Source organism: Micromys minutus (assembly GCF_963924665.1).
Source record: "Micromys minutus genome assembly, chromosome: 2".
Taxonomy (NCBI): domain Eukaryota; kingdom Metazoa; phylum Chordata; class Mammalia; order Rodentia; family Muridae; genus Micromys; species Micromys minutus.
Window position 1 is genome coordinate 49,327,422 of NC_137971.1, and position 26,970 is coordinate 49,354,391.

Here is a 26,970-nt window from a genome sequence, read left to right on the forward strand (position 1 = left end):
AGCCAAGGACAGAACTGATTTAGTGGAGTACATTAAGTACAGGCATGTGTCTTTATGTGTGTATTTATATCTCAGTGTTCTTGGCCAGAGTCATCCAATCCAAAGTCAAGTGACAGTGATTGTGACATCGTCTCTTTGCCTGGTCTTTAGCTGTGCTGTTCCTGTTTCCTGTCCTGTTTTCAGATGAAATAAGATGCCTTAGCAGGTTCCTTGTTCACAGGAATACAAGGTGTCCATGAAGCAGAAACCATTCTTTTTTTTTTTTTTTTTTTTAACTTTTATTCACATCGTGTATTTTGGCATTTCCCAGAGGACCATAAAGACAGAACGGAGGCTGAGGCAGGAGGGCAAAGGGTGTGGGGGAGGGTCCTATCTCCCTCATAGCCTCCTTTGCCCCACCACAAGGGAGCAAACACATAAGGGGAGGGGAGGCACAGTCACTCCCTCCCCTGGAAAGATGCATAAAGCCACATCCACGCACACACAGGTATATCAGGGTCTAGGCTATCACAGAGAAGCAGAGCACTGTGGATTCAAAGGGCAGGGGAAAGAAGCAACAAGGTCCCATTGTAGACAGGCAGTTGGCCCCTTCCTGTCCCACCCCTGCTCTATTCCCAAAGTCTAATGAGTACCCCTCCTCTTTGTTTGGCCATTCTCCTATGGCCTCCAGCTCTTTCCTGCTTCTGGGGACAAAAAGAAAAAGGGTACAGAGCAGGGGGATCAAGTCCATCCCTCGGCCCCTGTCCCTCATGCCAGATGGTCTGTCCCCTGCCTGAGCGGTAAGGGTTGAGGGCAGGCTCTTAGCTGACTACTCTCTGTTAGAAGTAGATGTAGCCCAGGTCCTTGGGTGGCTTTTCGGAGGCACACACTTTCTGGTCATTGTAGATCACCCACCTGCCTTCCTTCTTGATATGGCAGACATAGTGACCGCACATAGTAGACGTGCCCATGTGACTAATGAAGGCAAAGAGCTGATACTTTCCAGGACCATCGCGGACTTTAGGTCCCACTGGCACAGACTCAGAGATGGAGTCAGCAGCTGAGCATCCCTCTGAGATGTCCATAGCAGCTTCTGCATCTAGGTCATCAATGTGACTGAAGATCCAGTCTACAGCCCGCTCTAGGCTGTTGTTCGTGGCCCGTAGAGCTTTCAGGGCCTGGTCCCTTGAGAAGCTCATGGAAACAATGGTGGTCACACAGTCCTCTGGTGGGGGATCAGCTGCTGCACTTGTGGAGCCAGGCCCACTGGAGCCAGGCAGGATGAGGGGATTTGCAAAATCTGGATCATCCATGTGTGACATGACCCAGTTCATGGCTGCTTCGGCCCCACTGTTTCCTGTATAGTACACGGCTTTCCGGCAGGCATCCATGGGGAAGCCCATCTCCACCAACTGTATGATGACGGACTCATCCAGCATGGGAGCTTTGGGCTCATCCGGAGTGACCAGGGGTCTTCTTTAACCTAAATGTTTTCTCAGGACATCTGATTCAGATCTTTATGTGAGAAATCAAACATCAATGACTCAACCCAGAAAAAACTCATCTGAAAATTTGTGAAACCAAATGGCTCAACATAGTGGTGCTGTTGGTATTTCTCGCTTCCCAGAGATGACTGACACTGTCCCAACTTCAGGTTCTTCATTGTCCCACTCTCTGGGGCATATATTTATGGATATCGTCTCTTTCAAAGCATTGTACTCCTTAAATTGTTTCTGTGTTGGACATTACGTAGGTTTAAGTTCTGATAGAAAAATAAAATATTTTACGAGGAACAACCATATTATTTGTATGTTTTTTCATTTTATTGAATATTCTCTGTATTTACATTTCAAATGTTATCCCCTATCCCACTACTTTCACCCCCACACCCTCCCTGTGCTTCTGTGAAGGTGCTCCCTCTCCCAACCACCCACTTCGACGTCAGTGCCTTGGCATTCTCCTACACTGGGAAAACAAGCCTTCACTGGACCAAAGGCCTCTCCTCCCATTGATGCCAGACAATGCTATCCTCTGCTACATATGCAACTGGAGCCCAGCATGGGTCTCCATGTGTACTCATTGGTTGGTGGTTTAGTTCCTTGGAGCTCTGGAAAGTTTGGTTGGTTGATAATGTTCTTCCCATGGGGTTGCAAAACTGTTTAGCTCCTTCAGTCCTTTCTCTAGCTCCTTCATTGGGGTCCCCATGCTCAGTCTGATGGTTAGCTGCAAGCATCCTCATCTATATCAGTATGGCTCTGGCAGAGCCTCTGAGGAGGCATTCATATCTGGCTCCTGCCAGTAAATACTTCTCAGCCTCAGCAATAGTGCTTGGGTTTGATGGCTGCATATGAGATGGATCCATAGGTGAGGCAGTCTCTGGATAATCTTTTCCTCAACTCCTGCTTCTCTATTTGTCCCTGTATTTCCTCCCATGAGTGTTTTGTTCTCCCTTCTAAGAAGAACTGAGGCATCCACATTCTGGCCTTTCTTCTTTTTGAGCTTCATTAAAGTCTGTGAATTATTTCTTGGGTATTTTGAGCTTTCTGGGTTAGTATCCTCTTATTAGTGAGTGCATACCATGTGTGTTCTTTTATGACTGGGTTACCTCACTCAGGATGATACCTTCTAGTTCCATCCATTTGCCTAAGAATTTCATGAAGACATTGTTTTTAATAGCTGAGTAGTACTCCATTGTGTAAATGTACCACATTTTCTGTATCCTTTCCTCTGTTGAAGGACATCTGGGTCTTTCCAGCTCGTGGCTATTATAAATAAGGTGCTATAAACATGGTGGAGTGTGTGTCCTTGTTATATGTTGGAGCGTCTTTTGGGTATATGCCCAAGAGTGTTATAGCTGAGATCTCAGGTAGTACTATGTCCAATTTTCTGAGGAACCACTAGACTGATTTCCAGAGTGGTTTTACCAACCTGCAACTCCACCAACAATGGAGGAGTGTTCCTTTCTCCATATCCTTGCTAGCATCTGCTGTCAAGTTTTTGGTCTTAGCCTCACATCCTGACTGGTGTGAGGTGGAACCTGAGGGTTGTTTTGATTTGCATTTCCCTGATGACTAGGGATATTGAACATTTCTTTAGGTGCTTCTCAGTCATTCAATATTCCTTAGTTGAGAATTCTTTGTTTAGCTCTATACCCCATTTTTAAATAGGGTTATTTGATTCTTTGGAGTCTAACTTCTTGAGTTTTTAGTATATATTAGATATTAGCTCTCTATTAGATGTAGGATTGGTGAAGATCTTTTTACAATCTGTTGATTGCTGTTTTGTCCTATTGACTGTGTCCTTAGCCTTACAGAAACTTTGCAGTTTCATGAGGTCCCATTTGTCAATTCTTGATCTTAGAGCATAAGCCATTGGTGTTCTGTTCCACCTGTGCCTAGGTGTTCTATGTTCTTCCTCACTTTCTGTTCTGATAGTTTAGTGTACCTGGTTTTATGTGGAGTTCTTTGATCCACTTGGACTTGAGCTTTGTACAAGGAGATAAGAAAGGATAGATTTGTATTCTTCTGCATGCTGACTGCCCATTGAACCAGCTGCTGTCTTTTTTACATTGAATGTTTTTTAGCTGCTTTGTCAAAGTACAAGTGACCATAGGTGTGCGGGTTCATTTCTGGGTCTTCAGATCTATTCTATTGATCCGATCTGCCTGCTTCTGTACCAATACCATGCAGTTTTTATCACGATTGATACAGCTTGAGGTCAGGGATGGAGTGAACCGCCTGGGTAGGGAACGTCATGGAGAGTACAGCTTGCAGACTGTGTGACAGAGTCAGTGCGCTAGGCTCCACACTAGAGTGTGAACCTGGGGCAGAGAAAAGGTTAAGCCATCCCTTTAATATTTACAACAATAGGTAGTGAACCAATGTGTTAGGCAAGAGTCCACTAAAAAGTTAAGTCTTCAGACTAATAGTTAGAAAGAAAGTTTTATTTTCTAAGTAAGAGGGCCCAGTGCCACGCTGAGTTGTGTGATTTCTCAAGTGTGGGAACCTTAAACAAAAGAAACACAGAGACAGCCTCTGCTGGCAGGCTGCGAGTGTCCTGCTGTGAGAAGGCAGGTTAACACTGAGGTACTTTGGACTAAGGTCATGGTTTTACAGCATCGTTTAGAGAATGTAATAATACCTGATTTGTTTGTTTTAATGATGGTGTACAGAATTAATGATCAAGTCGTTTGTTTTTTTTAGTTAGAAGAAGAGATTACCTGAATCACACGGAAATGTTCACTCACGGTTTGGAACTAAGATAGAAGTCTGTACACCAGGAAGAGTGAATACAGAAATATGTTAGAGAAGTTATAAATGAATTATCTAATGCTCCAGACTGAGAGAAGGACAGATCGAAATACTTCGGACCAAAGTCCTGGTTTTACAGAATTGTTTAGTAAATGTATGAAAAGTTGGTTCAAAATTAGATAGAGAAAATTAGTCACTGACCCCGAGAGAGAGTGGTAAATTTTGCAGGTTAAAGGGTTGTTATTGATGGAGTTCTGTGCACCATACAGAGTGATTGCAGACATACGTTAGGGAAGTTATTAATAAATAAAGATCTGACGCTCCGGATTGAGGGCTGGACAGGTTGAAATACTGTGGACTAAGGTCCTGGTTTTACAAATTGCTTACTTATTGATTTTTAAGTGAGAGTAAGTTAGTTTGATTTGTAAGTGAGATTAAGTTAGTTTGCTTTGTGAATTACCCTGCTAAGGCCACATGGCTTGTCAGATGCTGGCTAATGAGGGTTTATGGTTATCTTAATTGTTTATATTGTTTCAAAATGGATATGATGTTGAGTTTTGTGGTTGTATTATTTCTTTGGGAAAGAATACAAGATACAAGATATTCTAGTTGCCAACTAAGGGACACACTAATTTGGGAGAAAGGTTTTGTGTTTGTGTTTTTAAAAAGTGTGATTTAGCTCTGTGTGCCTTCCAGAGCTATATGGATTAGATTTGACAGAGGTAGACCACCTGAAAAACTAAATTCAAGAAGATCAGACAATTTTCTCGATAGTAAAATGTTTTCTGATGAGTTATATATACATATAAGTTACAGAATGTACAGCTATGGTGAAACTGGCCTGATTCCAGACATCAGAGACTACAACAATTGCCAGTGTGGCTTTCCTTCTTGAGGCCTAGCTTCCTCATTCCCTTCCCAGCTTTTAAATTCTCAACAGCTTGAAGAAGCTTTTAAATTCAGCTTGAAGAAGCTATGAAGAGTCATTGCCCAATTCCCTGGACTTTGGGGGATGAAAGTGCTTATTGTAAGCTTGTTTTTATAAAGAATTTAGAACTGGTCATAATCTTATAGGGAGGAATTAGCCAGATTGATTTGTACAGCCATAATCTTTTGGTAACTTAAGCTAAAGTCATATCTTCACTGGTAGAAATCTTTCTAACTGATACAAATTTGAAGTTATAATCTTTATAGTGGTATAGAATTTATTTGATACAGATTTAAGGTTTATACACTGTTTTTAGTTAATTAAACAATACTAGTTAAGGGCTGGATAACAAACATATGGGTCTGAGTCAATAAAAGGGTGTTTTTGAGATATTTTAATTAAAAATGGCCAAGAGTATCAAGGATTAACCATTCAGAAATGCTTTTGTAGTTAGATGGTTTTCAAAAGCATCAGAAATCCATAAATCATGACATTCAATGTTAATTATCTTTTGTTGAGACATATCTGATTCTTACAGTTCCCCCTTGGTGGATTTAAAGAAGAAATTGAACATCTTTAACTCCAGGTGAGTTATACTTTGTGGCTAGGCAGCCACTGGACAGAAACTACTAATTTCATCTACAGACTACTACTGTCCAGAAAGGGACACTTTATGCAAAATAGTCAACTGATAACTTTTGCCAAGCCAAAATTATCAACCCTTCAAGATTTCTGCATTTGAGAGTCTGTCAGTGATCCTAGACCAGAAGGCCGAAGACTTGCTCTCACATGTTGCTAACAAGGGACTGCTAGTAGAGATTTGTCTCTACAACCTTTCTCAGTTCTGGAAACCATGTTAGGCTTCCTATGTTTTTAGATATTTGGCCATTCTCAGATTTCTGATGGAGTTGAAGGTTAATTTAATATTATAGTTTACCCAAGATAATTAACTTAGTCATTTAGAATATTTTCAAGTGGTAATAGTTGTACACAGCTTACATTTAAAGGTAAAGTTCTTTTTTATTTTTTTAAAAAGTAAACAGAAAGGGTGATATGTAGATTTCTGTTAAGGCAATACATTATTGGACATTAGAGAGATAGGCGGAAAAAGGTCGAGGAGTGGAAGTGGAGGTAGGAGGGGGAAGGAGATTGCTGGATAAGATGGAGGTGGATGTTTATGTTTCTCTTGATGCATCTCTTCATAAATAAGGTTACTATGGATGTTTTATAAGGGGTGGAATTGTACAAGATCATTTCATTTATCTAGGTGGGCAAATTATATTTTACCAACTGGATCAGAGTGTTTTGGTGTGTTCTTTGATGTGGTGACTTAATTGAGTACAAAGGGTGTACTGGAAGGATGCATAAAGCCCACCACAGAGTTGGGGTGTGTGTGTGTAAGGCCTGGCAACAGCACACCAAGGGGAGTTGTGTGAGAACAACATGTTGGGGTGGTTGTATCCACCCTGGACAGAAGCAGCAGTGGCGAATGGATTGAACCACGCCAGAGTTCTTAGAGGTGGCCTGGAGTGCCAAGTGGTGTGGGGACCGCATGTGTGCTCTCAGTTCCGCACTAGAGCAGCATCTGTGGAGTGAGACCACGGGGTCCAATAAAATGATAAGAAATCCTTTAATATTTACAGCAACAGGTTACCTCATGCTATATTGTATTCTTAAATTCTATCCATTTACTTGCAAATTTGATGATGTATTTGTAATATCAGAATAGTATTTCATTGTATAGATGTACCACATTTTCTATATCCAGTCTTTGGTTCATGGATATCTGGGTGTTTCTGGTTTCTGGATTTCATGAATAAAGCTGCTATGAACATAATGGAGCGTGTGCCCTTGGGGTCTGATGGAGCGTCCTTTACATATATGATCATGAGTGGCCTAGCTGGGTCTTGAAGTAGGTCAATTCTCAAACTTCTGAGAAACCACCAAATTGATTTTCAAAGTTTATGTACCAATTTTCATTCCCATCAGCAATCAAGGAGTGTTCCACTTGGTCGTGGGTAGTATAACTAGATCATGAGGTAAATTAATTCCCAGTTTTCTGAAAAACTGGCAAATTGATTTTCAAACTGGATATACCAGTGTGCACTCCCACCAGCAATGAAGGAATGTGCCCCTTGCTTTTCATACTGGCCAGCATATGCTATTACTTGAGGTTTTTAAAATTTTAATTTAATTTTGTGCATATTCACTTTATATCCCCTCAGCCCCTCTACTGGTCATTCTTCCAACAATCCTTCCCCCTTCCCTTGAGTTTTTGGTCTTAGGCATTCTGATTGGTGTAAGGTGGAATCCCAGAATCACTTTAATTTGCATTTCCCTTATGACCTAGGATGCTGAACATTTCTTTATGTGCTTCTTTACCATTCAAGATTCTTTTGTTGAGAATTCTGTTTAGCTCTGCACCCCGTTTTTTAATAGGGTTATGTGGATTGTTTGTGACTAATTTCCTGAGTTCTTTATAAATTTTGGATCGGATGTTAGGTTGGTGTGGATCCTTTCCTAATATGTAGACTGCTGTTTTGTTCTATTTATGGTGTCCTTTGCCTTACAGAAGCTTTTCAGTTTCATGAGGTTCCATTTGTCAATTGTTGATCCTAGAGCCTGAGCCATTTGTGTTCTGTTAAGGGAATTGTCTTCTGTACCAATGCCTTCAGGGCTATCCCACACTTTCTCTTCTATTAGATTTAGTGTATCTGGATTTATCTTGAGGTCTTTGATCCACTTGGACTTGAGTTTTGTACAGGGTAATAAATATGAATCTATTTGCATTCTTCTACATGCAAACATCAAATTAGAACAGCATCATTTGTTAAGATGTTTTCTTTTTTATGTTGTATGAATTTGCCTTTTTTTTTTTTGTCAAAAAATCAATTGCCTGTAGGTTCATGGGTTTATTTCAGGGTCTTCAATCTTATTTATTTTGATCAACCTGCCTGTTTCTATACAAATACAGTGCAATTTGAATTACTATTGCTCTGTAGTACAGCTTGAGGTTAGTAATGATGATTCTAGAAGTTCTTTTATTGTTCAGTATTATTTTAAGTATCCTGTTTTTTTTTCCATATGAAGTTGAGAATTACTGTGTCAAAGTCTGCAAAGAATTGTGTTGTAATTTTGATGGGAATTGTATTGATTCAGTAGATTGCTTTTAGTAAGATGGCCATTTTAACTATGTAATTTCTACTGATCTATGAGCACAGGAGATCTTTCTATCTTTTGGTATCTTCCTCAGTTTCTTTGTTCAGAGACTTGAAATCCTTGTAATGTAGCACTTTCACTTCCTTGTTAGAGTTTCACTGAGATATTGATATTATTTGTGGCTATTGTCTTCCTTACTTTTTACATAATAGAGGGCTATCAATTTTCTTGGATTAATTTTGTTTCAGTCAATTTGCTGAAGGTGTTTATTTAGCTGTAGGAGTTCTCTGGTAGGACTTTAGGGTCTTTTATACATATTACCATATTATCTGTGAATATCAATATTTTGTCTTCTTCCTTTCCAATTTGTACCCCCTTGAGCTCCTTTTGTTGTCTTATTGCTCTAGATAGACCTTCCAGTACTATATTGAATAGATAGGAAGAGTGCCGCTTTGTCCTTTCTCTAATTTTAGTGGAACTTTTTAAAGTTTCTCTTCATTTAATTTCATGTTGGGTATCAGCTTGCTGCATAATTACTTTTATTATGTTAAGGTATGGACCTGCTTTCCAGAATTTCCCCAAGGCTTGCTTCCTCCCTTCCTCCCTCCCTCCCTCCCTCCCTCCCTCCCTTCCTTCCTTCCTTTCTACACTACAGATTTTATTCCCCCACCCCATGCACCCTCCAACTGTTCCACACCTTATATCTCCTCCCCACCATCCTCTTCCTGATGTCCCCACCCTACAGTCCCCCCAACCCCCCACTAGACCTCTAAACTCCCCGGAGTGTGCAGTCTCTTGAGGATAAGGTGCATCTTCTCTGACTGAACCCAGACCTCTGCTCTATATGTGTTGGGGGGCCTCCTATCAGCTGGTGCAGGCTGCCTGCTTGGTGATTCAGAGTCAGAGATCTTGGGGTCCAGGTTAATGGAGACTGCTGATCATCTTACAGGATCACCTTTCTCCTCAGCTTCTTCCACCTTTTCCCTAATTCAACCACAGAGATCAGCAACTTCTGTTGGTTTGTTGGGTACAAATATCTGTATTTGACTTTCAGCTGCTTGTTGGGTCTTTCAGAGGCAGTCATGATGGGCCCCCTTTTGTGACCGCTCCATAGCCTCAGTAATAGTGTCAGGCCTTGGGGCCTCTCCTTGAGCTGGATCCCATTTTGGGCTTGTTGCTGGACCTCCTTTTCTGCAGGCTTTTCTCCATTACCATTCCTGCAGTTCTTTCAGACAGAAACAATTGTGAGTAAGAGTTTTTTTGTTTTTTTGGAAATGAAGGGAATTTATTGAAGCTTTGGGACAGGTGAGTGGACAGCTGGAGGTTTCCCACAGACAACTGTTGGAAGGAGCTAGTGCACAGCCTGCTGGAGCAGGTGCCTTTTGCCTATGCACTTGCCACGGATCACCTTAGACTTAAGGAAGGTTGGGAAACGGCTGAAGACTCGTGCCAAGATGTCACCGTTCACCTCATTGCCCAGATCCCCCCCCCCCCCCCCCCCCGCAGAAGATCTGGAAGTCATCATCATCCCACTCCAGCAGGCTGGGATTCTCCCAGCTGCTCCCCGCTGCTGTGGGAATGCAGCGGTTCAAGTTCTCTGGCTTGCCTTTCTTCTTCTCTTTACCCAGTGGCTCTGGGACCTCTAGGGCCATGAGGCCAGGTCTAGGGGCCCGAAGTTAGTGGAGGCAGCAGACCAAGTACTACCTCCAGCGGGAGGGGCAACGGCTCAGGTTCAGGCAAGGGCGTGGCTAGGGCCAGCGGGAGGCTGGGACCAATGACTGCAGACCCAACTGGGGCTCCTCCTGCCCCCACTGCCACTGCTGCACTAGCTTCCTCCAGCTAAACTGCTGAAGTCACTACTGCCCCTTCCTTCTCCTTCAGGCCCAAACCAAAGCCTAGCTCTTGAGAAGCTGCTGACTGGCTCTTTCAGGGGAGGTCTCAGAGCAGCCATAGAACTTAAGGGTGGCCCAGGTGCCCGAGCCATTGGTGGCAGCATCATGGGTGGTCCAGGAGGTCCAGGTAGAGGGGGTCCAACCAGGGCCTGGTGTGGAGGCCTCAGGGTCATAGGTCAGAGGTCACCAGCTGCTTGCCTCAGGAACATAGGATCTCGATCTTCAGGACTATCCAGGTGACTAGGATCAGCAGGGCTAAAGCCAACTGGGCTTACAAAAAGAGGGCTTCCCACCATGAGAGGAACTACTGTGGCTGCGGCAGCTGCAGGCCTCCAGGGTGTGTTGGACTGTTGGTATGTGTTGGTGGAGATAAATGGGCAGATCACAGGAGCTGGGGCGGGGGGCACATTGCCTCTACTGGGGGCACCGCAGGTACAACAGTTGGGATTCCGGTCACCGGAGCTCCCAGTACTTCTTGCTCAAACAGGGCCATCTACACCTCCATTTCTTTCAAGGGTTCCTCACCCCTCTTGCCTGGGATGCTGAAAACAGGCTCCAGGACCATTTCACATGTAAGTAAATCTTTTCCTGTTTTTCCTATGGGAACCCCCCCTCCCCATCTCATCTCCTTTCCCTTTAGTCAATTCTTGATCTTAGAGCATAGGCCATTGGTGTTCTGTTCAGGAAAATTTCCCCTGTGCCTATGTGTTCTAAGCTCTTCCTCACTTTTTCTTCTATTAGTTTCAGTGTACCTGGTTTTATGTGGAGGACTTTGATCCATTTTGACTTTGTGCAAGGAGATAAGAAAGGATTAATTTGCATTCTTCTGCATGCTGACTGCCAGTTGAACCAGCAACATTTGTGGAAGAGGCTGTTCTTTTTCATGGAATGTTTTTAACTCCTTTGTCAAAGATCAAGTGACCATTGGTGTGTGTGTTCACTTCTGGGTCTTCAATTCTATTCCATTGATTTACCTGCCTGTCTGTGTACCAATACCATGCAGTTTTTTTTTTTTTTTTTTTTTTTAAATCACAATTGCTTTGTAATACAGCTTGAGGTCAGGGATGGTGATTCCTCCAGAAGTTCTTTTATTGTTGAGAATAGTTTTCACTATCTTGAGTTTTTTGTTTTTCCTAATACATTTGCAATTTGCTCTTTCTAATTCTATAAAGAATTGAGTTGGGATTTTGATGGTGATTACATTGAATCTGTAGATTCCTTTTGGCAATGTGGCCATTTTTACTATATCAAATCTGCAAATCCATGAGCATGGGAGATCTTTCCATCTTTTGAGATCTTCTTCAATTTCTTTCTTCAGAGACTTAAAGTTCTTGTCATACAAAGTTTTAATTGCTTGGTTAGAGTCATGTCAAGGTATTTTATATTCTTTGTGACTATTGCAAAGGATGTTGTTTTCCCTTATTTCTTTCTCAGCCTGTTTATCATTTGAGTAGAGGAAGGGTGCTGATTTGTTTGAGTTAATTTTATATCCAGCCATTTTACTGAAGTTGTTTATCAGGTTTAGTTCTTTAATGGAATTTTTGGGGTCACTTAAGTATACTATCATATCATCTGCAAATAGTGATATTTTGACCTTTTCCTTTCTAATTTACATCTCTTTGACCTCCTTTTGATGTTTAATTGTTTTGTCTAGGCTTTAGAGTACTATATTGAATAGGTAGGGGGAGAGTGGGAAGCCTTGTCTAGTCCCTGATTTTAGTGGATTGTATTAAATTTCTCTCCATTTAGTTTTATGTTGGCTACTGGTTTGTTGTACACTGCTCTTACAATGGTTAGGTATAAGCCTTGACTTCTTGATCTTTCCAAGACCTTTTTTTGACATGAAGAGGTGTTGAATTTTGTCAAATGTTTTCTCATCATCTAATAAGGTGATCATGTGTTTTTTTCCTTTGATTGTTTATATAGTGGATCATGTTGATGTATTTCCATATATTTAAACATCCCTGTATCTTTGGGATAAAGCCTACTTGATCATGATAGATGATCATTTTGATTTGTTCCTAGATTCACTTTGCGAGAATTTTATTGAGTATTTTTGCATTTATGTTCATGAGGGAAATTGGTGTGAAATTCTCTATATTTGTTGTGTGTGGTTTATGTATAAGCATAGTTGTGGCTTCATAGAAGGAGTTGGGCAGTGAACTGTTTCATTTTGTGGAATAGTTTGAAGAGTATTGGTATTAGGTCTTTTTTGAAATTCTGATAGGATTCTGCAATAAATTCATCTGACTCTGGATTTTTTGTTTTTTGTTTTGGGGGGAGGAGTGTTTAATGACTGCTTTTTTTTTTTTTTTTTTGGTATTATGGGACTGTTTCGATGGTATATCTGATTGTGATATAACTTTGGTACCCGGTAACTAGAAAGTTGTCCATTTTATACAGATTTTCCAGTTTTGTTGTATATAGGCTTTTGTAGTAGGATCTGATGGTTTTTTGAATTTCCTAGTTTTTGTTGTTATGTCTTCCTTTTCATTTATGATTTTGTTAATTTGGATACTGTGTTTGTGCCTTTTGGTTAGTCTGGCTAAGTGTTTATCTATCTTGTTGATTTTCTCAAAGAACCAGCTGAGGACTCTCCTGTCTGTGTTCAGTCAGAGAAGATGCACTTCACCCTCAAGAGACTAGAGGCCCCAGGTAGTTTAAATGTCTAGTGGGGTATATGGGGTGGGGATATCTTCCTGGAGATAGGGGTGGTGGGGAGGAGGTATGGGGCATGGAACATTAGAAGGGTGGACCATGAGGTGATTAATATCTTGTGTGTAAAAAAAAAATAAATAAAAGAAAAACAAAAAAGTGGTGAAGAAGAATTTCTGGGGGAATCTCAGTTTCCAAATCACAATCTGTATTGCAGAGCAATTGTTATAAAAGCTGTATGGTACTGATACAAAGACAGGCAGGTAAATCAATAGAATAGAATTGAAGACCCAGAAATGAACCCATACGTATATGGCCACTTGATCTTTCACAAAGAAGTTAAAACCATCCAGTGGAAAAAAGACAGAATTTTCAACAATGGTGCTGGTTCAACTGGCAGTCCAAATGTTGAAGAATGCAAATGGATCTATTTTTATCACTTTGTGCAAAGCCCAAGTCCAAGTTGATTAAAGACCTCCACATAAAACCAGATACACTGAAACTAAAAGAAGAGAAACTGGGGAGGAACCTTGAACACATATGCACAACGACAATTTCCAGAACAGAAAAATAATGTTTAAGATAAAACATTGACAAATGGGAGAGAGAGCTGGGTCACCACCATCAGACTCAGGGCCTGCCCGTAGACTGATGAGCACCCAGAAGAGCGTTAGAGGTGCTCTTCCACCTCAGTCTACAGGTGAGCCCCCCACTACCCCTCCACTGACTATCCTGGGAAAGATTGTTGGGAACTTCCAGACTCCCAGGGTGCTGAAAGTGTGGTGCTCCCTGGGAATGGGTCTGTTCCATCAGAGAGAGAGAGAGAGAGAGAGAGAGAGAGAGAGAGAGAGAGAGAGAGAGAGAGAACTGGGTTACTGCCATCAGGACTCAGGGCCTGCCGGCAAAGAGCACTTAGGATCAATTTCCTGCTAGAACCCAAGGGTCCTCAGACCCAAAGGAGAGGCAAACTCCAGTCAGAGACAACAAGATCACCTAACATCACAGATAACAAGATGGGATGAGGTAAGCACAAGAACCTAAGAAATGGAAAACAAGACAACCTGGCAAAATCAGAACTGTGTTCTCCCACCACAGCAAGTAGTGGAAATACCAACACACCAGAAAAACAAGATATGAACTTAAATCATACTTCATGATGATGATGATGGTCCTTGAGAAGCACATAACTCCCTTAAAGAATTACAGGAGAACCAGAACTCACAAAGAGGAAACACAAAAATCAGTTAAAGAGCTACAGGAAAACACAAGCAAACAGGTGAAGGAATTGAAGACAGAAATAGAAACAATTAAAAAAAATCACAAAAGGAGACAACTGAGATAGAAAACCTAGGAAAGAGATTAGGAACCTTAGATGCAAGCATCCCCAAGACTGCAAGAGATGGAAGAGAGGATCTCAGGGACAGAAGATAACATAGAAAACATTGACATAACAGTCAAGAGAAAGTGCAAAAATAAAAAATAAAAAAGATTTTAACCCAAAACATCCAGGATAACCAGGACTCAATGAGAAGACCAAACCTAAAGATAATAGGTGCAAAAGAGAGTAAAAACACACAACTAAAAGGCTCAGTAAATATCTTCAACAAAATCTTCCCAAATTGTAAGAACAAGATAACCATGAACATACAAGAAGTCTACAAAACTCCAAATAGATTGGACCAGAAAAGAAATTCTTCCTGACACATAATAGGCAAAACAACAAATGTTCAAAACAAAAAGTGAAACCAAAAACAGTAAGGGAAAAAGGACAAGTAACATATAAAGGCAGAGCGATCAGAATTACACCAGATTTCTCAACAGAAACTATAAAAGCTAGAAGATCCTGGGAAGACATCATATAGCTCCTAAGAGAAAACAAATACCAGCCCAGGTTACTATATCCAGCAAAACTCTCAATTACCATAGAGGTAGAAACCAAGATATTCCAGGACAAAAGCAAATTTATACAATATCTGTCCACAAATTTAGCCCTACAGAGGCTAATAGATGGAAAATTTCAACACTAGGAGAGAAACTTACACCCTAGGAAAAGCAAGGGCCCCTGGGGGCTCAGAAGAACTGCAGGAGTACTTTCCATCCTAAGTGTAAAGGTGAGTCAACTTCTTCTGCTCAAGTTCTACCCCAGGAGAGGTCTCCAAGAACTCTTGTGGTTCAAGCAGTGAAACTGCCCAAGGCCAGACCCGGTACAGTTTCATCAGGACTGGGCTCTGCCATCGGAATTCACAACCTACCCTGAGAGAGGAACACCCAGAAACAATCTTCCTCTGGAGTCTATGGGCCCACAGACCCACAAGAGAGACAAACTCCAGTAAGAGACAAGATCACCTATAACAAGATGGCAAGAGGCAAGCACAAGACTCTAAGAAACAAAAACTGTTGCAGTAAATATTAAGAAATAGAATGGGTTTATTTCTTTATCAGTCCTGAAGTCTCACTTCTCAAGCCCGGTTTTAGTTCGGAGCCGCACACTCCTCTGGCACCCAGTCTGAGCTGCCACCACAGCTCAACTCGTCCATGAAACTCTTTTCCCTTGGTGGTTTTCTACTGCCTGTTTTCTGATCTGTCCCAGGGTATCTGATCTGTACCCCAGAATCTCACACAAACACAACTTTACAGTCTGATAGCTTTTCATACAGGTTTATATATTCAACTCTTAATTCACAAATCCTCTACACAACAAGATTGCATCAAATAGACAAAGACACAAACTGCCCTTCTACATGAGATATTAAACCTGTAAAACCTTTAATGTTCATCACTTTTTAACACCAATAAATCCCACCTGGGTCCAGCTGGTCCTTGGGAAGCTCCATGTTGCCTTGACCTCTAACCTCCGTCCTCTCCTCCCCTCTGCCTCTCCAACCTCTGACCTCTCTCGTCCTCTGACCTCTTAGACTTTACTTTTCTCCACACCCCTCACCCTGCCCAGTCACTGGCTTTCCTTTATTTTACTAATTAAAATGGGAAGGTTAAGTTGGAGACTCGTGACTAGGCAACCCTTCTTGGAGAAGCAGAATTAACATTAAAATACAAATAACTTCAGGACAATCTACAAAAACCAAGACAACCTGGCAACATCAGAACCCAGTTCTTCCTTCACTGCAAATAGTGGATATCCCAACTCACCAGAAAAACAAGATTTAGACTTAAAATCATATTCTATGATGATAATGGATATCTTTGAGAAGCACAAAAATAACACACTTAATGAAGTACAGGAAAACCAGAAGAATATATGAAGATAAATTGAAGCCCTTAAAAAGGAAACACAAAAAATCACTCAAAGAGCTAAAGGAAAGCAGAAACAACCAGGTGAAAGAACTGAAAACAGAAATAGAAACAATAAAGAAATCACAAATGGAGTCAACCCTGAAATTGGAAAACCTAGAAAAGGCAATGCTAGCATCACCAACAGAATTTAAGAGATGGAGGAGAGAATCTCAGAATCAGAAGACAACATAGAAATCATTGACAAAACAGTCAGAGAAAATGCAAAAATCAAAAAAATTATAACTCAAACATTCAGGAAATCCAGCACACAATGAGAAGACCAAACCTAAGGTATAGAAGAGGGTGAAGAATATCAACTGAAAGTCACAGTAAATATCTTCAACAAAATTATAGAAGAAAACTTTCATAACCTAAAAAAAGAACTGACCACAAACAGACAAGAAGCCTACAAAACTCCAAATAGATTGGACCAGAAAACAAATTCTTCCTGACACATAAGAGTCAAAACAACAAATGCTCAAAACAAAGAAAGTATACTAAAAGCAATAAGAGAAAAAGCACAGATAACATATAAAGGCAGACTGATCAGAATTACACTGGACTTTTCAACAGAGACTATGAAAGCTAGAAGATTGTGGACTGACAACATACAGACCCTAAAAGAAAACAAATTCAAGCCCAGGTTACTATATCCAGCAAAACTCTTAATCACCATAGGTGGAGAAATCAAGATGTTCCAGGACAAAAACAAATTTACACAATATCTATCTGCAAATCCAGCCCTACAATGGATAATAGATGAAAAATACTGCCACAAAGAGGGACACCCTAGGAAAATCAAGAAACTAATCCTCTTGCAACAGATGCAAAAGAAGAAAAGCACACAAACATAACTCTATCTGTGACAACCAAAAATAGCAGAAAACAGCAACCACTATTCCTTAATATAACTTAACATCAATGTAATTAATGCTCCAATAAAAAGACATAGGCTATCAGACTGGATACACAAACAGGATTGAGCATTTTGCTGCATCCAGGAAACTCATCTCAGCAACAAAGACAGGCACTACCCTGTCTTTTGTTGGAAAAAAACTTTCTAAACAAATGGTCCCAAAAAACAAGCTGGAGTAGCCATCCTGATATAGAATAAAACTGATTTTCAACCAGAAGTCATCAAAAAGACAAGCAAGGACACTTTTTGCTCATCAAAGAAAAATATATCAAGAGGAACTCTCAATTCTGAACATCTATGCTCCAAATACAAGAGCACCCATATTCATAAAAGAAACTCTACTAAAGCTCAGAGCATATATTATACCACACACAATAATAGTGGGAGACTTCAACACCCCAACTCTTATCAATAGACAGATAATGAATGCAGAAACTGAGCAGAGATACAGTGAACCTAATAGAACTTATGAACCAAATTAATTTAACAGACATATATAGAATATTTTCTCCTAAAACAAAAGAATATACCTTCTCAGCATCCCATTGCCCCTTCTCCAAAACTGACCATAAAGTTGGTCACAAAACAGGTCTCCCTCAACAGATACAAAAGATCGAAATAATTCCATGCATGCTATCAGATCACCATGGACTAAGGCTGTTCTTAAATAACAACAACAACAACAGCAGCAACAACAAACGCCTGCATACACATGCAAGCTAAACAATGTTCTACTCAGTGACAGCTTGGTCAAGGAAGAAATAGAGAAAAATATAAAAGACTCTTAGAATTTAATGAAAACGAAGGGATAGCATACTCAAACTTACGGGATACAATGAAAGCAAGCCTAAGAGGAAAACTTATAGCTTTGAGTGCCTCCAGAAAGAAACTGGAGAGAGTATACACTAACAACTTGACAGTACAACTGAAAGCTCTAGAACAAAAAGAAGTAGATACACCTCACAGGAGTAGATGGCAGGAAATAATCAAACTCAGAACTGAAATCAACCAAATAGAGACAAAAAGAACTATACAAAAAATCAACAAAACCAAGATCTGGTTCTTTGAGAAATTCAACAAGGTTTATAAATCCTTAGCCACACTAACCAGAGGGCACAGAGAAAGTGTCCAAACTGACAAACTCAGAAATGAAAGGGGAGACATAACAACAAAATTGAGGAAATTCAAGAAATCATCAGATACTATTACAAAAGCCTATACTCTACAAAACTAGAACATATAGAGGAATTGGAAATTTTCCTACACAGATAGCAGGTACCAAAGTTAAATCAAGATCAGATAAATCATCTAAAAAGTCCCATAACCCCTAAGGAGATAGTAGCAGTCATTAAAAATCTCCCAACCAATAAAAGCCCAGGACCTGATGAATTTAATGCAGAATTCTATCAGACCTTCATAGAAGACCTAATACCAATACTCTCCAAACTATTCCACAATATAGAAACAGTAGGAACACTACCCAACTTGTTCATTGAAGCTACAATTACACTCATTCCTAAACCATACAAAGATCCTACAATAAAAGAGAACTTTAGATCAATTTTCCTCATGAACATTGATACAAAAATACTCAACAAGATTTTTGCAAACTGAATCCAAGAACACATCAAAACAATCATTCACCATGATCAGGTGGGCATCATCCCAGGGATGCAAGGATAGTTCAATATATGGAAATCCATCAATGTCATCCACTACATAAACAAACTCAAAAATAACTCATATGATTATCTCTCTAGCTGCTGAGAAAGAATTTGACAAAATTCAGCACCCCTTTATGTTAAAAGTCCTGGAAAGGTCAAGGTATTCAAGGCACATACTTAAACATACTAAAAGCAATATACAGCAAACTAGTAGCCAGCATCAAAGTAAATGGTGAGAAACTTGAAGCATTCCCACTAAAATTAGGGACTAGACAAGGCTGTCTACTCTCTCCTTACCTATTCTATATAGTACTGGAAGTACTAGCCAGTGCAATAAGACAACAAAAAAGGTCAAAGAGATACAAACTGGAAAGGAAGAAGTCAAAATATCACTGTTTGCAGATGATATGATCCTATACTTAAGTGACCCTAAAAGTTTCACCAGGGAACTTTTACAGTTGATAAATACCTTCAGCAATGTGGATGAATATAAAATTAATTCAAGCAAATCAGTAGCTCTCCTCTACTCAAAGGACAAACAGGCCGAGGAAGAAATTAGACAATAGACACTCTTCACAATAGCCATAAAGAATATAAAATACCTTGGTGTGACCCTAACCAAGCAAGTGAAGAATCTGAAGACTCTGAAGAAGGAAATTGAAGAAGACCTCAGAAAATGAAAAGATCTCCCATGCTCATGGCTTGGAAGGATCAACATTGTAAAAAATGGCCATCTTGCCTAAGGCAATCTACAAATTCAACACAATCCCCATTAAAATTTTAACTCAATTCTTCATAGAGGTAGAAAAAACAATTTCCAAACTCATATGGAATAATAAAAAACCCATGATAGCAAAAACCATTCTCAACAATTAAAAAAAAAAAAACTTCTTAAGGAATCATGATCCCTGCCTGCAAGCTGTATGACAGATTAATTGTGATAAAAACTGCATGTTATTGGTACAGAGACAGGCAGATAGACCAATGGAATAGAATAGAAGACCCAGAAATGAACCCACACACCTATGGTCACTTGATCTTTGACAAAAGAGCTAAAAACATTCAATGAAAAAAGGACAGTCTTTTTTTTTTTTTGTTTAAAACATTTTTTCGGCGCCTGCACACCATCTCTCTCCTGCTAAATAAACTACAACACACCTTTGCTCAAAAAAATTTTTTTTTTCAAATTTTTAATTGATACATCATAATACATATTTATGGGATGCAATATTTTGAGATATACATATTCACATGAACATATACATATATGCATGCACACAGTGTGTAAAGATCAGATCCGGATAATTATCATACACATAGTGACTAAAATTTACCATTTCTTGTGGTGAGAACACACAAACAGTTCTCTGATTATTTTGAAGTTTGCAATTAATTTGTTTTAAGATTTATTTATTTTTATGTATATGACTACACTGTTGCTGTCTTCAGACACACCAGAAGAGGGTGTTGAATTCCGTTCACCACAGATGGTTGTGAGCCACCATGTGGTTGTTGGGAATTGAACTCAGAACCTCTGGAAGAGCAGTCGGTGCTCTTAACCACTGAGCCATCTCTCCAGCCCCTACAATTTGTTATTAACTATGACCACCTTATGGTACTCTAAGTCCTGAAACGTACTCCTCCTGTCTTAGCAGAATTTTGTGCCAGTTACCCAGTCTCCTCATCACCCCCACACCCTTCTTTGTTCTTCTAAGCATCCGGTAACATTGTTCTAGTCTGTGCTTCTGCAAAACTAGCTCTTTTTTTTTTTTTTTTTTAACATTTCCTGATTCTTTTGTGTAAATTTTACATCATTCACCACAATCCCACTCATCTTACCATTTCTCTATGTCTAACCTCTATGCTTGCAACCTCCTCCTTTTTTTTCTTTTTAAACATTTACTTTTTATTTTTTATTTTTTAACTTTATTTTAAAAAACAAAGATAAATGTACAGATTTTTAAGCATTCTTGCATAAAAGTATACAAATACATTTTTATAAGGTTGTAATTAAGTATTTGTGGGTACATATACATACACATATGTATATATGTAACAATAATATAGGAAAAGAGGTTATTAATTTTAGGAGATAGGAGAGAAACTGGGAGGAGCTGTAGGAAGGAAAGGGGGATGTGATACAGTTCTATTTTAATTAAAATATATTCTTTTTTTCTTTTTTTCTTGATCTTCACATAATCTATGGGTTGTTTCTGGGGTGTTCAGAGCTTTCTGGGGTTAGTATCCCATTATCAGTGACTGTATATTATGTCTGTTCTTTTGTGACTGAGTTATCTCACTCAGGATGATATTCTCTAGATGCATCCATTTTCTTGAGAATTTCATTAGGCCATTGTTTCTGATAGCTGAGTAGTACTCCATTGTGTAAATGTACCACAATTTTTGTATTCATTCATCTACTGAAGGACATCTGCGTTCTTTCCAGCTTCTGGCTAATAGAGCTGCAATGAACATTGTGATGCATGTATCTTTGTTGTATGTTGGAGCATCTCTGGGGTAAATGCCCAGAAGTGGAGTAACTGGGTCTTCAGGTAGTACTATGTCCATTTTTCTGAGGAACCGCCAGACTGATTTCCAGAGTGGTTGTATCAGCTTACAACCCCACCAGCAGTGGAGAAGTGTTTTTCTTTCTCCACATCCTCGCCAGCATCTATTGTCATCTGAGTTTTAGATCTTGACCAATTGACTGGTGTGAAGTGGAATTTCAGGGTTGTTTTGATTTGCATTTCCCTGATGACTAGGGATGTTGAACATTTCTTTAGGTGCTTCTCAGCCATTCGATGTTCCTCAGTTGAGAGTGCTTTGTTTACCTCTGTACCCCATTTTTGAAAGGATTGTTTGATTCTTTGGAGTTAAACTTCTTGAGTTCTTTGTATACATTGTATATTAGACCTCTATCAGATGTGGGATTGGTAAAGATTCTTTCCCAGTTTGTTCGCTGCCATTTCTTCTTGACGGTGTTCTTAGCCTTACAGAAACTTTGCAATCTCCTGAAGTCCCATTTATTGATTCTTGATCTTAGAGCATAGGCCATTGGTGTTCTGTTTCGGAAAATTTCCCCTGTGCCTATGTGTTCTAAGGTTTTCCTCACTTTCTCTTTTAATAGTTTCAGTGTACCTGGTTTTATGTGAAGATCTTTGATCCACTTGCACTTGAACTTTGTACAAGGAGATAAGAAAGGATAGATTTGCATTCTTCCACATGCTGACTGCCAGTTGAACCAACAGCATTTTTTGAAAAGGCTGTCCTTTTCCATTGTATGTTTTTAGGTTCTTTTTTCAAAGATCAAGTGACCATATTTGTGAGGGTTCATTTTTGAATCTTCTATTCTATTCCATTGATCTACTTGCCTATCTCTGTACCAATAACATGCAGTTTTTACCAAAGTTGCTTTGTAATATAGCTTGAGATCAGGGATGGTGATTCCCTCAGAAGTTTTCTTGTTGAGAATATATTTTGCTATCCTAGGTTTTTTGTTATTTTAGATGAATTTGCAAATCTCTTTTTCCACTCTGTGAAGAAGTGAGTTGGAATTTTGATGGGGATTGCACTGAATCTGTAGATTGCTTTTGGTAAGATGGCCATATTTGCAATGTTGATCCTTCCAACCCATGAATGAGCATGAGAGGTCTTTCCATCTTCTGAGATCTTCAATTTCCTTCTTCAAAGATTTGAAGTTCTTGACATATAGATCTTTCACTTACTTAGGGTCACACTAAAGTATTTCTTATTGTTTGTGATTATTGTGAAGGGTATCTTTTCCCTAATTTCTTTTTTTTACAACTTTATTTGAAAAAACAAAGATAAATGTACAGATTTTAAGCATTTTTTGCATAAAATTATACAATACATTTTTCTCAGTACTTGTTTTTTATTTTTTTTTAAGGTTTGATAGTGTGATTTAGATCTTACTAGTTACAATGAGCATAAAGTACATGTAAAACAAAATGTAACCTGAAAATAGTCAAAGTTTTCTTGGAATGTAAAGATTTTTTTTTTTTTTTTTTTTTTTACAATGAGCAAACAGTACATGTAATACAGGGTGTAACCTGGAATTTGACAATGTGTTCTTGGTGGGTAAGGATTGAGCAAAACTTTGTTTTGTTTTGTTTTGTTTTGTTTTTCTCTTGGACTTCACACAGTCTGTGAGTTATTTCTGGGGCAGTGCGAGCCTCTGGGGTTAGCATCCCACTATCAGTGACTGCATATTATGTCTGCTCTTTTGTGACTGGGTTATCTCACTCAGGATGATATTCTCTAGATGCAGCCATTTTCTTAAAAATTTGGTTAAGTCATTGTTTCTGGTGGCTGAGTAGTATTCCATTGTATAAATGTACCACAATTTTTGTATCCATTCATCTACTGAAGGACATCTGGGTTCTTTCCAGCTTCTGGCTATTATAAATAGAGCTGCTATAAACATTGTGGTGCATGTATCTTTGTTGTGTATTAAAGTGTCTCTGGGGTATATGCCCAGAAGTGGAATAGCTGGGTCTTCAGGTAGTACTATGTCCAATTTTCTGAGGTATAGCCAGACTGATTACCAGAGTGGTTATATCAGTTTACAACCCCACCAACAGTGGAGAAGTGTTCCTCTTTCTTTGCAACCTCGCCAGCATCTGTTGTCATCTGTGTTTTGGATCTTGGCCAATCTGACTGGTGTGAGGTGGAATCTCAGGGTTGTTGTGATTTGCATTTCCCTGATGGCTAAGGATATCGAGCACTTCCTCAGATGTTTCTCAGCCATTCGATATTCCTCAATTCAGAACGTTTTGTTTAGCTCTGTACCCCATTTTTTAATAGGGTTGTTTGATTCTCTGGTGTCTATCGTTTTGAGTTCTTTGTATACCTTGGATATTAGGCCTCTATCTGATGTGGAGTTGGTAAAGATCTTTTCCCATTCTGTTGGCTGCCGTTTTGTTTTTTTGACAATGTCCTTAGCCTTACAGAAACTTTGCAATCTCATTAAGTCCCATTTGTTAATCTTTGACCTTAGAGCTTGAGCCATTGGTGTTTTGTTCAGGAAATTTTCTCCTGTGCCTATGTGTTCTAAGGTTTTCCCTACTTTCTCCTCTAATAGTTTCAGTGTATCTTTGATCCACTTACCCTTGAGCTTTGTACAAGGATATAAGAAAGGGTCTATTTTCATTCTTTTGCATGCTGAGTGCCAGTTGGACCAGCACCATTTGTTGAATAGGCTGTCCTTTTTCCATTGAATGTTTACTGCTCCTTTGTCAAAAATCAGGTGACCATATACGTGAGGGGTCATTTCTGGATCTTCTATTCTATTCCATTGATCCACATGCCTATTTCTGTACTAGTACCATGCACTTTTCAGCACAATTGCCTTGTAATATAGCTTGAGGTCAGGGATAGTGATTTCTGCAGATGTTTTCTTGTTGTTGAGGATGGAATTTGGTGTTCTAGGTCTTTTGTTATTCCATATGAAATTACACATTGATCTTTCCAACTCAATGAAGAACTGGGTTGGAATTTTGATGGGGATTGCATTGAATCTGTAGATTGCTTTTGGTCGGATGGCCATTTTTAAAATGTTGATCCTTCCAATCCATGAGCATGGGAGATCTTTCAATTTTCTGAGATCTTCCTTGATTTCCTTCTTTAGAGTTTTCCCTAATTTCTATCTCAGCATGTTTATCCCGTGAGTAGAAGAAGGTTACTGATTTGTTAATTTTATATCCCACCACTTTGCTGAAGTTGTTTATCAGCTGTAAAAGTTCTCTGGTGGAATTTTGTGGTCACTTAAGTATACTATCTTATCATCTGTGAATAGTGATATTTTGACTTCTTCCTTTCCAATTTGTATCTCTTTGACATTCTTTTGTTGTGTAATTTCTCTGGCCAGGACTTCCAGTACTGTATTGAATAAGTAGAAGGAAATGGGGCAGTTTTATCTAGTTTCTGATTTTAGTGGGATTGCTTCAAGTTTCTCACAGTTTAATTTGATATTGGCTACTGGTTTGCTGTATATTGCTTTTATTATGTTTATGCATGGGCCTTGGATTCCAGTTCTTTCAAGACTTTTTTTTTAAACGACTTTATTTTACAAAACAAATATAAATGTACAGATTTTAAACATATTTTGCTTAAAATTATACATTTTTGTCAGTACTGTTTTTTCAGATATTAAAATAATTTTTACATAAAACTATGTGAATATATTTTTTAGTCAGTACTTGATTTTTTCAAGGCCTTGACAGTATGCATTGAAAACCTAATAGTTACAATGAGCGTAAAGTACATGCAAAACAAAACGCAACATAAAAATTGTCAAAGTATTATTGTTTTGTAAATATATATATATTTTTTGTTTTCTTTATTTCCTGGACTTCATTCAGTCTGTGAGTTGTTTCTGGGGGAGTGCAAGCCTCTGGGGTTAGCATCCCACTATCAGTGACTGCATATTATGTCTGTTCTTTTGTGACTGGGTTATCTCACTCAGGATGATATTCTCTAGATGCAGCAATTTTCTTAAGAATTTGGTTAAGTCATTGTTTCTGGTGGCTGAGTAGTATTCCATTGTGTATATGTACCACGATTTTTGTATCCATTCATCTTCTGAAAAACATCTGGGTTCCTTCCAGCTTCTGGGTATTATAAATAGAGCCGCTATGAACATTGTGGTGCATATATCTTTGTTGTGTATTGAAGTATCTCTGTGGTATATGCCCAGAAGTGGAATAGCTGGGTCTTCAGGTAGTACTATATCCAATTTTCTGAGGTATCGCCAGACAGATTTCCAGAGTGGTTGTATTAGTTTGCAACCCCTCCAACAGTGGAGAAGTGTTGCTATTTCTCCACAGCCTCGCAAGCATCTGCTGTCATCTGAGTTTTGGATCTTGGCCAATCTGACTGGTGTGAGGTGGAATCTCAGGGTTGTTTTGATTTGCATTTCCCTGATGGCTAAGGATGTCGAGCACTTCCTCAGGTGTTTCTCGGCCATTCGGTGTTCCTCAACTGAGAACATTTTGTTTAGCTCTGTACCCATTTTTTAATAGAGTTATTGTATTCTCTGGTGTCTAGCTTTTTGAGTTCCTTGTATACCTTGGATATTAGGCCTCTATCTGATGTAGTGTTGGTAAAGATCTTTTTCCATTCTGTTGGTTGCCATTTTGTTTTCTTTTTTTTTCTTTTTTTTAAAACGACTTTATTTTGCAAAACAAAGATAAATGTAAAGATTTTAAACATTTTTTGCTTAAAATTATACATTTTTGTCTGTACTGTTTTTTCAGACATTAAAATAAATTTTACATAAAACCAGGTGAATATGTTTTTTAGTCAGTACTTGATTTTTTTCAAGGGCTTGACAGTATGCATTGAAAACGTACTAGTTGCAATAAGCGTAAAGTACATGCAAAACAAAACGCAACATGGGAATAGTCAAAGTCTTCTTGTTTTTTGAATATATGTATATTTTTTGTTTTCTTTATTTCTTGGACTTCATACAGTCTGTGAGTTGTTTCTGGGGGAGTGCAAGCCTCTGGGGTTAGCATCCCACTATCAGTGACTGCATATTATGTCTGTTCTTTTGTGACTGGGTTATCTCACTCAGGATGATATTCTCTAGATGCAGCCATTTTCTTAAGAATTTGGTTAAGTTATTGTTTCTGGTGGTTGAGTAGTATTCCATTGTGTATATATACCACAATTTTTGTATCCATTCGTCTTCTGAAGGACATATGGGTTCCTTCCAGCTTCTGGCTATTATAAATAGAGCCGCTATGAACATTGTGGTGCATATATCTTTGTTGTGTATTAAAGTATCCCTGGGGTATATGCCCAGAAGTGGAATAGCTGGGTCTTCAGGTAGTACTATATCCAATTTTCTGAGGTATCGCCAGACAGATTTCCAGAGTGGTTGGATTAGCTTGCAACCCCACCAACAGTGGAGAAGTGTTCCTATTTCTCCGCAGCCTCGCCAGCATCTGCTGTCATCTGAGTTTTGGATCTTGGCCAATCTGACTGGTGTGAGGTGGAATCTTAGGGTTGTTTTGATTTGCATTTCCCTGATGGCTAAGGATTTCGAGCACTTCCTCAGATGTTTTTCGGCCATTCGGTGTTCCTCAACTGAAAATGATTTGTTTAGCTCTGTACCCCATTTTTTAATAGGGTTATTTGATTCTCTGGTGTCTAGGTTTTGAGTTCCTTGTACACCTTGGATATTAGGCCTTTATCTGATGTGGTGTTGGTAAAG

The 26,970-nt window shown here is 39.2% G+C and overlaps 1 pseudogene across 1 annotated transcript in view; it reads right to left on the reverse strand.

Moving 5' to 3' along the window:
• Positions 1 to 9,667: 9,667 nt before the first annotated feature.
• LOC308417584 (RNA-binding protein 42-like) overlaps positions 9,668 to 26,970 on the reverse strand; it is a 431,329-nt pseudogene continuing 414,026 nt past the window's right edge. Inside the window, exon 3 of the transcript in view lies at positions 9,668 to 10,750. The product of the transcript in view is annotated as an RNA-binding protein 42-like (transcript). The remainder of the gene's footprint in view (positions 10,751 to 26,970) is intronic.